At 41.1% G+C, this 15144-nt stretch overlaps 1 protein-coding gene across 1 annotated transcript in view; it reads left to right on the top strand.

Moving 5' to 3' along the window:
* The window catches only part of BRF1 (BRF1 RNA polymerase III transcription initiation factor subunit), a 359625-nt gene that overhangs the window by 275387 nt on the left and 69094 nt on the right, over nt 1-15144 (top strand). The window lies entirely within an intron of this gene.

Below are 15144 nucleotides of genomic sequence, written 5' to 3'. Positions count from 1 at the left end.
CATGTTCAACTTGTGGTCTACTTGGACTCCTAGATCCCTTTCACATGTAGTCTCATTCAGCCAGGTGTCCCCCATCCTATATCTGTGCATTTCATTTTTCCGCCCTAAGTGCAGTACCTTACATTTCTCTGTGTTGAATTTCATTTTGTTAGCTTTAGCCCAGCTTTCTAGTCAATTTAAGTCGTTTTGAATTTTGAATTTGTCCTCTGGAGTATTAGCTATTCCTCCTAATTTGGTGTCATCTGCAAATTTGATAAGTATGACCCCAGTTCTGTCATCCAAGTCATTGATAAAGAGTTTGGAAAAGTTCCCTTTCCAAGTTATGGTTTAGTGAAGCATATGAATGGATCCCTTATGTAAGTAGGCTGTTTGATCCCATTTTTCAAACATACCAGTTTCTAAAGTGGGGCACAATTAAAATTTAATATTTTGTTTAAAGGAAGGAAATGAGAGGCTGCTGTTACAAGATGAGAAATTCAGATTGTTAGACAACAGGAGATTATAGCCAATATTGATTGGTGCACTAAGGATACCAGTATAGAAGGTGGTAGCAGAAGGGGAAAAGACTGTATGCCTTGGATGCAGAGAATCATAGAATCATAGAGTTGGAAGAGACCACAAGGGCCATCCAGTCCAACCCCCTGCCATGCAGGAAATCTCAGTCAAAGCCTCTGCTTAAAGACTTCCAAGAAAGGAGACTCCACTACACTCCGAGGGAATGTGTTCCGCTGTCGAACAGCCCTTACTGTCAGGAAGTTCCTCCTAATGTTGAGGTGGAATCTCTTATCCTGTAGCTTGCATCCATTGCTCCGGGTCCTAGTCTCTGGAGCAGCAGAAAACAAGCTTGCTCCCTCCTCTGCCCAGGTGGTAATAGGGGCAGTAAAGGCTGGGCATGTGAGATTCATTCTGGAATTTGAACATTGGTTGGAATTGAGCCACTGGCACCAATCCAGCCTTAAATGGCTCAAAACCGAGGTAGTTACAGGACCACCTGATCCCAATTTTGAACTGTTGGGAATTTAAGATCAACTGGGAAAGCTCTGCTGGTGGTCATCCAAAGCAGTGGCCCATAAGGTAACCATACACAACAGGAATATTTTGATGCTAGCATCTCAGTTATAAAACTCTTTTATGTCAAAGGACAGCTTGTTCCTCACATTTCTGTCTTTCAGTCTCCAGTTACAAACATTATCTACTTCTACAAGTTTACAGGGATTAAGTACTGTAGTTGATTAATTTATCTTTGACTGCAGCTTTTTGTGTTGTTTTCAGTGTATTTTACCAAATATTTGTAATTTATGATTATAGATATTTGTAATTTTAGATTTGTAATCTGTGACTTTATGAGAGCCAGTATGATGTATTGGTTTGAACAATGGACTACGATTTTGGAGATCAGGGTTTGATTTCCTGCTGGGCAAGTAACAGTCTCAGACTCATAGGAAAGCAAACCTCTGAATAAATTATGCCGTGAAAACCCCTTAATAGGCTCACTTTAAGGTCTCCATAAGTCGGAAACAACATGAAGACACACAACAACAACAACGACAACATCTATTTATACAGTTAGCCCTCCGTATCCATGGATTCAAGCATTCATGGTTTGAAAATATTTTTTAAATATATACATTCCAAAAAGGAAACCTTGATTTGCCATTTTATATAAGGAACCCCATTTTACTACGCCATTGTATTTAATAGGACTTGAGCATCCACTGATTTTGTACCAAACCCCAGCAGATACCAAGAGCCCACTGTACTTATGTTTTTAAATATCAGTTATTTTACTTGTCTTGGTTTTTGTAAGATCCTTAGTTGCCGTGTGTGTGTGTGTGTGTGTGTGTGTGGAACTGCATTCACAATTTTAACCTTGCGGAGAAGAACGGCTTAACTCCTTGCCCCAATTGCTGTCACAATTAAAATTGTTCCTCTACGGCTGGGATGAGGATCATTTAGTCTTCGTAATGTTTTTAGGTAGTGAATCCCAGCAACGTTAGGAAACATAGCCAATAAGAAAGAATGCTGGGAATTGCAGTTCAGCAATTTCTGGAGGGCCGTGGGATTCCTAACCTTCCTCTGCAGTGCTGTGGGGTCCAGAGAGAATCTTCCACTGGCAGAAACAGTCTTCAAGTTCGTGATACACTTTAAAAAAAAAAAAGCCAAATGCAACAGAAGCTGTGCTCACTTATAAGTGACATAATTTGCAACACATGCAGTTATGTTATTTTTAATAGTAAGAAAAAAGTGTGTGAGAGAGGGGGAAGGCGGGAGAGAGATTTTGGAAGAGGTTTTTTTTTCTGCCTGGATTGATTTTCTCCTTCCACAATTAGAGCCTATTATAAAGAGTTGCCATCTGTTTTAAGCACTCAAGAGCTGAGAGAAGAGAGAACATGTCTACCAACACAACATCTGGGAGAAAATAATGTGGCTCAGAAGCCGATATGCATGCTTATTTGAATGCCCTCTTTCACATGGAGAGTCTGTTCCATTGCTATGGGCCATTTAGTCCCATGGAATGACCTGGCTTTGGCCAAATTGAATCTACACAAGCCCCATGCTGTAGTGTGGAGGATTAAATGCTGAATCAGCCTTTCCTCTTTTTACTGGCTCTTGTGTAAAATCTTGGAACAGCAAAATCTGGCAGCTGATGAAAACTGACAGGGAATCCAGAAGCGTCCTGTGAGGCCAGAACTGGACTGGGGAAGAAAATGCAACAAAATCTAGTTTCTTTTCATTTGATCACTGCCACTTTCTTGTCTTGCATCTTGTTGACATCTTGTTGACATTTTTCTTGCCTTCTTCCTGGGGCTGTGTAACCTAATCCCTCTGGCAAGGTCAAACAGTTTGTAATTCAATTAACATAATCCACATTTAAACCATTCTTGTTCTCCTTCTTTGTTTTAAACCCCATGTGGTGGAGTGCCAGACATACAGCCTGGGCACTGTTGCATAGTTGTCCTCTTCTGATTCCCTGGGTCAGTCCCCCCCCCCTTTCTTCTTTATCTTAAAAGTGGAAAGGAGCCCTGTCTAACTTTGAAAATGTTGCTTTCAGCATTTTGAATAATGCTGTTAGTGGGACACTAGTCACCTTTAGGTACTCTATTGTATATTTGTGTGTGTTTACTTGTAAATAAGGAGACCTTGGTCTGGGGAATTTATCATTAGCTCAAACAGAGGAGCGGTCTCTATCCTATGTATACGAAGGTAGCCAAGGTAAATAGGTCAACAGAGACAAGTTTTATGAAAACTGAATACTGTTTATTATTCATTCACACATAAGACAATCATACACTCGCACAATCATCCAAGAACTCAGGAATATAGTAAGTTAGCGTTGGATAGATAACATGAGGCTTTTGTAATGGTTATATTCACCTGTATTGGTGGTGCTCCAGGTCCAGATTGATGAAGACTCAGCAACACGGAGGGGAAGGAAGGAGGGGGAGTGGATTGGAACTATATCAGAACTCAGACTGACATGAAGCCTGTCTGAATTCTAACATGGAACATAGACAAAAGATTTGAGGGACCTTAAATAGGCAACATCTTGCCTCAGGCGAAGAGTTGTTTCCACATTTCAAAGCAAAGCCAAATCTACATATTAAAGATTGCTTGATCTATAGAAGTCTTCAAGGTGAGAATGGTTCTGGCCTGGCAAAGCATCCTGGCCATAAATCTGCCTCAAAGGTGTAAATGACTCTTTTCTGTTGGCAACTCCTATCTGAGCCTCTTTGATCTATGTTTCAATAGCCTACGTGACCTGTCCGTCTTGCAGTGATGGAGAACTCTACGTCAGGTATCCCATCAGGCACTCTGCATAGGGTCATCAGAAGAAAAGTCATACACATTTAGGATTTTAAGGCACCAATGCTGGTAACATACTTTAAACGTATGAGACAGGCATGCCTAGTAGAGTATTGCCAGTTGGATAGATCTGTGAGCATTAGCAAAGCTGTTTTAACATACTTGCAAAAGTATTCTGTGGGAAATGGTGGTCTTTGTAATTTTTGACTTTCTTCCTGTAACCTGGTGCCTTCCAGATGTGTTGGACTGCAACTCTCATGACCCCGAATGAACTAATCCCCTGAATTCTCTTTTTTGGTCACAGAAATGGAGTGTGACAAGGTCAAAGACTGACTCTTACAAACTATGGCTAATGTAAACAAGAAATAGAAGTTTAATAGCAGACCGTCACACATTTAGTTCATGTTAGTGTCTGTTGCCTAAATTTTGTATGTGGTTTATGTGTCTTGGCATGCACTGTGAACATGTCCATGACTATTTATGAGCAAACTGATTGCTTTTCCAGAGAATGCTAAAAGTCCACAATTTGGATCAGCCAGTGGAAATCTGCAATAGTTCTGATTCTCTACATAATCATTATTATCCCATTAATGTTACTGACTTTGCTGCTAGTTTATTGTAAATAATTTCATCATTACAGAATCAAATAACACACATTATTTTATGGCATAGCATAGCAGTTCTTTAATGTCCTAAAGTGTAAAACTGAGTTGTACTCAACTGTACAGGCTTCAGAAGATTCCCTGAAATCCATTTACTTTCTGGCTGTGAGGAAGTCCTTTTATCAAGACATAGTTTTGTCCTCCTGTTTTAGATTTATGTAATGTCCCTATGGTTGTAACACTACCAGCCTTTATTTCAAGGTAGAATCCAAAATAATGCATTTTTAACGAAAATTGAAACAAAAATTGTATATTCTGACTTTGTTAACTGGAAGTAGCATATGGGTATATGGGACATGTATAAGAAATGGAAAAGGGGGGAATCACCATGGAGGAATTTAAACAAATAGCTAGCACATGTAGGATGAAAGTCAAAAAATCAAAAGTACAGAATGAGCTCAGGCTTGCTAGAAATGTTAAGAACAATAAGGGCTTTTTTGTGTATGTGAGTAGAAAAATGAAGAAGGAGGAAATGGTAGGGCCATTGCATGGAGAAGATGGTGACATTCTAACAGGGAACAGAGAAAAGGCAGAATTGTTCAATACCTTCTTTGCTTCTTTTTGTTGTCTTCTCAGAAAATAGCAATAGCAAGTACGTTTCTATACCACCTGTCAATGCACTGAAGCACTCCCTAGCGGTTTACAAAGTGTAAGCTAATTGCCCCCAACAAGCTGGATACTCATTTTAGCGACCTTGGAAGGATGCAAGCCTGAGTCAAGCTTGAGCCCTTTTGCTCGTATTGAACCTTATGGTTTGTGAGTGAATGGCTGCAGTACAGGCATTTAACCACTGCACCACCAGAAAAAGTAAAGGGTACTCAACCTGAGGATAATGGAGCAGAGGACAGAGTAGGGGAATTTCAGCACAGATTAACCAGGAATACCTGGTTAATCTAAACGAATATAAGTCTCCAGGACCAGATGAACTACATCCAAGGGTATTAAAAGAACTGGCAAATGTAATATCGGAGCCATTGGCAATAATTTTTGAGAACTCCCGGAAAACAGGAGTAGTCCCAGCAGACTGGCGGAGGGCAAACGTCTCCATCTTCAAAAAGGGGGAAAAAAGAGGATCCCAACAATTACCATCCAGTTAGTCTGACATCAATACCAGGAATGATTCTAGAGCAAATCATTAAACAGAGAGAGTCTGTGAACATTTAGAAATTAATGCCATAATCATAAAAAATCAATGTGGGTTTCAGAGAAACAAGTCATGCCAGATGAATCTAATCTCTTTTGATAAAATTACCAGTTTGGTAGACGAAGAGAATCCTGTAGATATAGCATATCCTGATTTCAGTAAGGCAAGGTCCCCCATGATATTCTTGCAGACAAGCTGGTAAAATGTGGGCTAGACAGTGTGACTGTTAGGTAGATTTGCAATTGGTTGACCGTCTGAACCCAAAGGGTGCTCAGCAATGGCTTCTCTTCATCCTGGAGAGAAGTGACCAGTGGGGTTCCACAGGGTTCTGTCCTGGGCCCAGTGCTATTCAACATCTTTATCAATCACCTGGATGAAAGAATAGGGATCATGCTTATCAAATGTGCAGATGACACCAAATTAGGAGTAGCAGCTAATACCCTAGAGGACAGGATCAAAATTCAAGATTCCTGAATCATAGAATCGTAGAGTTGGAAGAGACCACAAGGGCCATCCAGTCCAACCCCCTGCCCTGCAAAAAATCTTAATCAAAGCATCCCTGACAGATGGCCATCCAGCCTCTGTTTAAAGACCTCCAAGGAAGGCGACTCCACTACACTCTGAGGGACTGTGTTCCACTGTCGAACAGCCCTTACTGTCAGGAAGTTCCTCCTAATGTTGAGGTGGAATCTCGTGTCCTGCAGCTCGCATCCATTGCTCCATGTCCTGTTCTCTGGAGCAGCAGAAAACAAGCTTGCTCCATCCTCAATATGAAAACCCTTCAAATATTTAAACAGGGCTATCATATCACCTCTTAACCTTCTTTTCTCCAGGCTAAACATCCCCAGCTCCCTAAGTCGTTCCTCATAGGACAAATGACCTGAATAGACTAGAAAACTGGTCCAAAGTTTAACAAAATTAATTTCAACATGGAGAAATGTAAAGTACTGCACTTAGGGCAGAAAAATGAAATGCATAGATATAGGATGGGGGAGAGTAGTAGATCACAAGTTGAACATGAGTCAACAGTGTGATGAGGCAGCTAAAATGGCCAATGTGATGTTAGGGTGCATCAATAGAAGTATAATGTCGAGATCAAGGGAAATAATAGTGCCACTCTATTCTGGCTTGGTCAGGCCTCACCTGGAATACTGTGTCCAGTTCTGGACACACAATTCAAAAAGAATGTTGAAAAATTGTGGAAACCATGCCTTATGAAGAAAGGCAAACATAAGCATATGACATGACTCAGACCAAACTACATTCAATTAGGTGTCATTTATTTAATGAAAGTACGAATGTCCTTCAGTTTCTCTCACTGAAAATGGAGGAGATAAGAAATGGTAAATTGTCCCTTAAATCTCCTAGAATCATAAAATCATAGTTGGAATAGACCACAAGGGCCATCAGAGTCCAGCCCCCTGCCATGCAGGAACTCTCAGTCAAAGCATCCCTGACAGATGGCAATCCAGCCTCTGTTTAAAGGTCTCCAAGGAGGGAGACTCCATCACACTCTGATGGAGTGTGTTCCATTGTCTAGCAGCTCTTACTGTTAGGAAATTCCTCCTAAATGTTGAGGTGAAATCTCTTTTTCTGTAGCCTGCATCCATTGTTCTGTGTTCTAGTTTCTGTGTTCTGTTTAAATTTTGGAGCCACATGCTTTTTGAGCCCTGTTAACTGTTACATTTTCTCTTTACAGTCCCCTTTCTGTTGAGCTAAGCTAAATACTGCACCCAGAAAACTTGTATTCTGCAGCCATTTTAAATAAAGCTAATTTGGATATTTTTCTCATGATTGTGCCATTCTTCTTCCATTCTTTATATTTCTGAAACAGAGCTAGAAGATGTGTGGGGATACTGAAATCACTGCCTTTTCCCCTTCGGAGGTTTCATCTAATATTGCTGAGGTTTTATCTAACATTACTTGCACACTTTTAAGCCCATCTTTGTAAACATAAGGCCTAGAAACCTGCTGTCCTTTTGCAGAAAGGGCAACCTGAATTGTGCACCTGGTGTTTGATTTATATTTTTGTGTAGTCATAACATACACAGCCTTGCTTGTTTGATGACCCTGAATATTCATATTTAAAAGCGTCCCTTCGCGTTATTATGCCATTATTTAAGCAGATTGAATCTTTTTCCTTCTTTTTAAAAATGTGAGCTGAATTTTCACAATTCACAATTGGATTCATAGACTTAAGAACAGGGACAGCTAAAGGTTTATAGGTTAGAAGAATAAGCCCTTTGGCACTTGAGTGTTAAAGGTTTTCTTCCTTTGTGGATTTTCTTTTCTGCCTGTGTCCTGAAGATGATGCACCATGAAAGAATAAAGAGGATTGGAAAGGAACAATAGGAATTGTTCCAAAACACGGGGCGGGGGGGATGCTCTCTTGTTTGTTGGGGGGCATTAGGACCATGTCCTTGGCAGGCACTGGTGGATGAGGTTTAAAAGGAGACTGGTGGCACAGGGGTCCCCCTCACCAGCGTCACCTCCAGACCATTGGGCCAATCTTTAGTTTCCCAGTAAGAAAGAGTCATAATAGAGCATGGTTTTCTGGTGTGCAGTCAAGAGAGGCACTCTTTCCCTGGGAAAATGAAATACTTTCTGTATTTATATACTTATGCAAACAACTTAAAATCCTACCCTTCTAGTGTTTACATATCATCCAAAATGGCTAACAGTAACCAAAAGCAATAAAACACAATACAATTCCAAAATATAATAAAAACAGGTAGATGTAATAAATAGAACCTTGCCTAAAACATAAGAAGTAGCTGCTTGCCTGAACAGGAAGAGCTTTAGCATATGAAGTATGGTTGCAAAGTGGCAATGTAGCCTCTTGTGGCAAGAAATTCTTAAGTTTTGGTACAGCCATGAAAAAGGCTCCTCATCAACAGTGATTCACCCATAGTAGGACACAGAGAATGGTCTCTCTTCATCATGTGTTAGGGCATGGACAGGCTATGGTAGTCTGGGTCATTCAGCCTTTAATTGTCATTGCATTAACACTTTGACTTGTCTAGCAACTGTTAATCAGTTCAACCTTAGACCTTACAATATGGTAGGGGGCTTTGGAATGGTTTCTAATTTTCCCCAGTTTCTTTTTATATGCTTCTAAGATGTATTTGGTTCCCTAAATACTCTAAAGGCACCAAATCCTGTGTGATCTTGGAAGCTAAGCAGAGTCACCTCTAATTAATGCTTGAATAGAAAACGACAAACGGATACCAGGTTTTGTAGACTATATTTCAGAAGAAAGAATTGGCACAACCACCTTTGAGTATTTCTTGCTTAAGAAGATCCTATTAAATTCAATAGGTTGACAGGTGACTTGTAGGCACATACACAAGATGTACGTTTCTGGTTTCCTGCAGGATCTGAGCAGGAAAGCAGGCATCCACTGATTTCTGACACCAGGTCTGACTAAGAGCAATAGAACTGGTAGTAATCCTTTCTCAAATGGCAGACAATAAAACCACAGAATCAGTAGTAGCAGCAGGGTCTCACCCACTAATAGAGCCTTGTAGATCTAATTCCCGAAGACCTGAGTAAACAAACAAGCTTTTCTTATTTATTTTGAAATGCATTTGTTCAAGGAGGTCATCCCAGAACATTTGGGCTGGGGCTGTTCCTGAAAAGGCCTTACTATTTTCATAATTGTGCTGAGTTTTCTCTGAGAAAAGATTTTGAGCAGGGCAGTAGGAAGATCTTAATGTACAGGGAATGATGGGACTGGTGCAAGAACAACATAAGTAAAAGTTTCAAAATTCATATTGTGATATTACACTTATTAGGCCAACCAAGAAGGCATACACATTTGTACAAGCTTCCAAAGGAAGAACAGGAGGAAAGAGGTGATCAGAAATTCAGTAGTCTGCATGTTATCTTGGGATGCAATGGAAGAAGGATCTGCAGAATTCTGAATGGGGCTTCTGGGGGGGGAAGTGTTGGTTTTAGGTTTCACTCAAAGTAATCTCTTGGCTTGCCAGGCGAAGGCATTCCAACCCTAATCTAAAATCTGAAGCTGCCCTTGAAGTAAGCAAGATCATCTAGTGGCCCAACATTGTTGACCTTGACTGTCAGGGTTGCCTAAGGTCACCTAGTGGAAGTCTTTATGAGTCTGGCTCTCCAGTCATTGGAACCAGAGAAACCAAGGACGAAGTGAGGGAGTTTCTATAAACAATGGTGTAGAGTATACACTGAGAAATTGATCCTTTCCCTTCTTCTGAAGCCTTGACATAAATCCACCTGCTAGTCCCTACCAGAGGAGATCCATTAAATCAATTGCTAAATGGCAAGTCAACAGTAATGTAAACCTCATTGATTCAGTGGGTCTACTCTAGTTGGAACATAAGCAATTAGCAGTTAAATTTAAGTCTTTGTGCTTATCTTCTGATGGGCCAGGAGAGAGGTGGTGTGACTGTGAAGGGCATGACAAGATGCTTTCAAGTTGCCAGGCCTATAATTGACTTGGAGACTTGATTGAAAGCTGCGGAAACTTCTGGTTACGCTTGAAAGATTAGAATGGACAAGAGAAGGTGGTGGGTTGTGTGTTTGTTGTTCCTTGCCCTTATTTAACTGCAAAGGCACTCTCTGATCTGCTTACAAGATTAATAGCCTAAAGCAGCACCTCTTTTAAAAACCCAGAAGTCTGTTTTTACCTGTACCCTGAAGGCTTTGGCTTCCTTCAAAAGGAGGTGGGGAAGGCATAAAGCAGAAAGTCAAAACATGCAAGGAACCACATCAAAACCACTCAGGCCTCTGCTGTTTTAAGATCGTGGGCCAAAGGAGGTGGTCACATCTGTATTTACAGAGTACCACATTTCAGGTGTTGTTTTTTTATTATTATTATTCAAGAATACTGTTCAGAAACTTGAGCAGAAAGGAGGTGCCCCCTGCTTCCACCAAGGCTGAAAAAGAGCCAGAAGCCAGGAACTCCCTTTCGTTTGCCGCTGGAATAAGCTGTTTAATGGGCAACAGATGGCCACCCTCCACAGTGAGGGCAGGCAGCATCAGCTGGTTGTGCTGATGATTGCGGTGCTGTTTGCTGTGTCTCATCAGAACAGCTGCTTTTCTTTCTCAAATTTGAGTATTACTGTGGATGTGCATTTAATAACAAAAACAGTTTTGTCTGGAGGGGACGTAAAACCTGGGAATTTGAATGCCCCAAATATTCTCAGCAAAATCTTGACCCATAATGAATACTTGTCAGACAGGCTGAAAGCTGGCTGTTTGCAGGCAGGCAGGACTAGTAGCCTTCAATTACTCCCTCTACTATTTCTCTTGAGTATAAGTTGTGCTTATTTCGGATCACTTCCTTTTAGATCTTTCCCTTCCAATTTGGCAGTTGACAAATGAGTTCCGCCATCTCTGACGCTGATGGCACAACAACTGGCACAGGATTCCAAAATGAGTTTGAATTCATGTGTTGACATAAAAATGGATCTGGCGGAATGCAAAAATGGTTTTGTTTTCAGAATAGCTTATTAAAGACTTATGTGCCTTTCAAGCGTTTTCTTCATTTCTGTTGCAGGAAACATTAAGAATAAATTTGGGGGAGGGGGGGCATTAGACTAGGAAAAATATCCAAAAGTTTAACTCTGCTAAATTAACTGAATGTGGTGGTGGTGGTGATGGAAATCACAAAGAAACAGATTTGAGCTGAAAACCTGAATCTAATGCATTTAGTGCTCCATGTATTCCATGATCAGTGTGTGATTTGCATATTTTAAAATAATGCCCCATTTGTGGCCCCGCCTATGCTTTTTCCCAGTTGCTGCCATTCTTCCATTGAACATTAGTTTGCTTTCTCTGCTTACAAACCTGGAGGGTCACTGCCAGTCAGAATCAGAGCCTGAGCCTGGAAAAGTTTATAACTCTTTCAGATGCTTTCTGCTCAGAACATGGAGTTAGGTGGATACATCTGACCTGATATAAGACAGCTTCCTGTGTTGCTATGAGCCCATTGGGGAAAGAGTCAGATAAAATGCACAGTTGGCTCTCCATGTTTGCAACGTCGACATTTATGGATATGATTATTTGCGGATTCGATTAATATGTTCTCTCTAGGGCGGGTTACAGACCGCCAAATAGTACGTATACAATATGTACTAGGGTTAGGAAGGGGCGGTGCTTCCGCACCCCCTAACCCTAATACGTATTGAATACATACAAGATGGCAGCGCCCTGTTCATATGGGCGCTGCCATCTTGACGTATCAGACGCGTCGCGTCCTTTGTGACGTAGCGAGTGTGCCCCTGGCGCCTCGCTACGTCACAAAGGCGACTCAAAAAGAAGCTCCATTTTGGAGCTTCTTTTCGGGTCCGCACGGGAGCCGCGCCGTGTGGAGGCTCTGGCTCCCCCGCGGACCAACTGGCGGTGGCGGCAGACTGCCGCAAAGTGGCGGTCTGTAACCCATCTAGGAATCTCTAGGTCCTCCAGTGTGACTCTGTGGCCAATTACCTTCAGCTGTCACACTGGAGAATCTATAGATTCCTAGAGCACTTCTCTAGGCATTTGTAGGTTCTCCAGTGCAATTCTGTGGTCATTGTCTGGTGGATGTTGTGTTGGAGGGCCCAGAGATTGCAGTTTTCCACCCTACCCTATCCCCTGTCCCCAGCAAATGTGGAGGGCTCACTGTATTCAATAAATGATCTGATGTAGTTACTGTGTGCACTGATTATCATCATAATCCTGCCAGCTAGTGAGAGGAATTTTCCTGCTCAGCTGCTTCTCTGCGTGCAAATATTTCCTTTCTTGCTGTTTGGCATGTTGCTATGAATGATCAGTTCACTGAGTGGTTACATGCATGTGGTGGTAAGTTAGCACTTGATCAGTTCGAGCACACCGAATTAAAACACACACGCACACACAAGTGGGACCAGCTCAGTATTGGAGAGTGTGTGGGAAGAAGCAGCAAGTGAAATTTGGAGGCTGGGGCTGAGAGAGTGAGGGGGGGAAATACTCTGTGTGTACATATGCATCCAAACAATATGGCTTCAGCAGTAAACAATCACTTGTAGGTTTGGAAAAATTACTTGTTCGGTACTACTTTGGTACTACAAATGGAATTCCATTAGTAATCCCAACTAGAATGACCCTTTCAGTAAACTGAGATCTGTGGGGGGTGAGGAGTATGAAATTGGAAGACATGGGAGAGGGCTTTCTTGGCTGCAACCTCTTGATTATGGAATGCCTCCCTGTTGGAGGTCCAGCTGACACCAACATTGCTTTCTTTCTGGCACCAAGACAAACTTTTCTTAAAATAAATGTCTTCAGGAACTAATTTACATTTAGCCCTCCATATCCATGGATCCTTCATCCACAGATTCAACAATCCATGGCTCAAAAACCTTTTTAAAAATCCCGAAAGCAAATCTTGGTTTTGCCATTTTATATAAGAGACATCTTTTACTACACCATACACACATGCAAGCATGCAAACAAACAAACAATCAAGTTTTCCAGAAGTATTGACTCACCATTCAGCAGTTGACTCAATGAGTTTACTCTGGATGGGACTCCTAATGGAATCCAGGCCAACACCTTCTGTGCTGATTGGAGGTGTTCCCAGACTCCCCCCCCAAAAAAAGTTATTGGTTTCACCTACAAAAAAAGTAACTTTCCCAGATGCTGTAATTTAAATGTAGCCGTTCTTTCTGCAGGCTTATTTTCAATCATATGGCATGACAGTGATGTTAACCAATTTGCTTGGGATGGCTTAATAGCATTGTCTGTAATGAGGGCCGCACAAGTGCTCTGAAGGGCAAAGCAGGGCTCCTATTTGAGCATTTATTGGATTTTGAGACAATTTATGGAAAATCAGCAACATGACTGCTGCCTACATTTGGAAAAGAGCTACCCGCCCCCAGATTTTAGAATGGATTTGCTAGGAGTCATTCCTTCCCCCCAAGATATGTGTTAAAAGTTGCAGTGTAAAAAGTTGCACATGACATGTAACAAGACTTAGTGTTTGCTGAGTTGTCAGTAAAACTCATGACTAAAATATGCCATTTAAAAACCTTTTCCTGAGGCATTTTCAGTCAATATATTATCATAAAGTTGCCTGCAGCAAATATATGTTGTCGGGTGCATTTTTGGGAGAATGGAATGATAACGTATACAAAATGTCTCAAGCATCAGTGTAAAAACATTATCCAGTGAATTGAAAACCTGTGCCTTGCTTGTGAATATGGGGCATCAGAATTAGGGCTTCAGGGGTTTTATGGGCTTCCAAGCAAGCAAGTTGTTTCTCTTCCATACTCTGAAATCCATTTGCATGAATTATTTTGTAAGCATTGTACTTAAGGCTCCTGCTTGGGTAGCTTTCCCAAACAACCATTTTAGTTCAATGCTGCCACTTTCTGGGGTGCTGAGAATTTAGGATGTTGACCAGAACTGTAGCTTCCTCTGCTGTGTGATTAGTTGTCCCTAAATGTGTAAAACAACGGAGTTGTGTAGCATGTTTTAAAAGATTTATTAAAGCATTTTGTGGATTACAACTCATACCTTCAGAGTATAATCTTGGATGGAGTATAGCCTTAGAAGTTCAGGATTAGGAACATATTATACTTGAGTGGTCTCTTCCGACAGGCATATCCAGTCAATTTTATATCACAGTGTATATGAACTCTTATGAGTGTATTTATAGTATTATAGTATTTAGTATTTTATTTTAACTATGGGTTTATGTATTTTTAATTATATTTTTTGTTTTAACATGCTATGCCTCACCTTGAGCCTTGTTGTTATTATTGTTATTAATATTTCAATAGCAATAGCATTTACATTTCTGTACCACTTATCAGTGAACTCAGCACTCTCTAAGCAGTTTACAATCTATAAGCCAATTGCCCCCAACAAGCTGGGTACTCATTTTACCGACCTATGAAAGGATGGAAGGCTGAGTCAACATTGGAGCCCTGGGATTGAACTCACAACCTTGTGGTTGCAGTATTGGTATTTAAAATTGTGCCTCTAGGGCTCCTTATTAATAGGCTTTGTGGCACAAAGGTCTGCCTCTCTCATGTTTTAAATTGCTAAGTCTTAGATCTATAGCTTAGGTTGTGTGGGTGGCCTGTGCCAGGACCGCAGTGTGAGCTCCTTTCTAAGTGGTCCTACCCATAGTTTTTTGTGGGTTTTTCAGGCTATGTGGCCATGTTCTAGAAGATTTTCTTCCTGATGTTTTGCCAGTATCGGTCCTACCCAGTTCCTGATCTTTTAACCAACAGTTGATCTTGCTCATCACCTACATTTATGTACAGTTGGCAGCTCTGTAGCTAGTAAAACAGACACTGTGATGATTGGGATGTGTTTGTACTAGCATCCATAGATGAGGACAGCAACTATCCCATTGTTCCATGCCCTTGACTCTGGGACATTCAAAAGTTCTTAACCTTTCATTCCTTCACTTTGCATTTGATTGAGTGTTTGCTATTGAATCCTAGTAACAGTGATTCCCAAGGAGATGGGGGGTGTTGTTTGTGTCTAATTAATTCACACTAATTAATTGCAGCGACAATTTGTGTTCCTACA

The sequence above is a fragment of the Sceloporus undulatus genome, chromosome 1, assembly GCF_019175285.1.
Source record: "Sceloporus undulatus isolate JIND9_A2432 ecotype Alabama chromosome 1, SceUnd_v1.1, whole genome shotgun sequence".
Taxonomy (NCBI): Eukaryota; Metazoa; Chordata; class Lepidosauria; order Squamata; family Phrynosomatidae; genus Sceloporus; species Sceloporus undulatus.
This window is presented reverse-complemented; position numbering and strand designations above follow the sequence as displayed.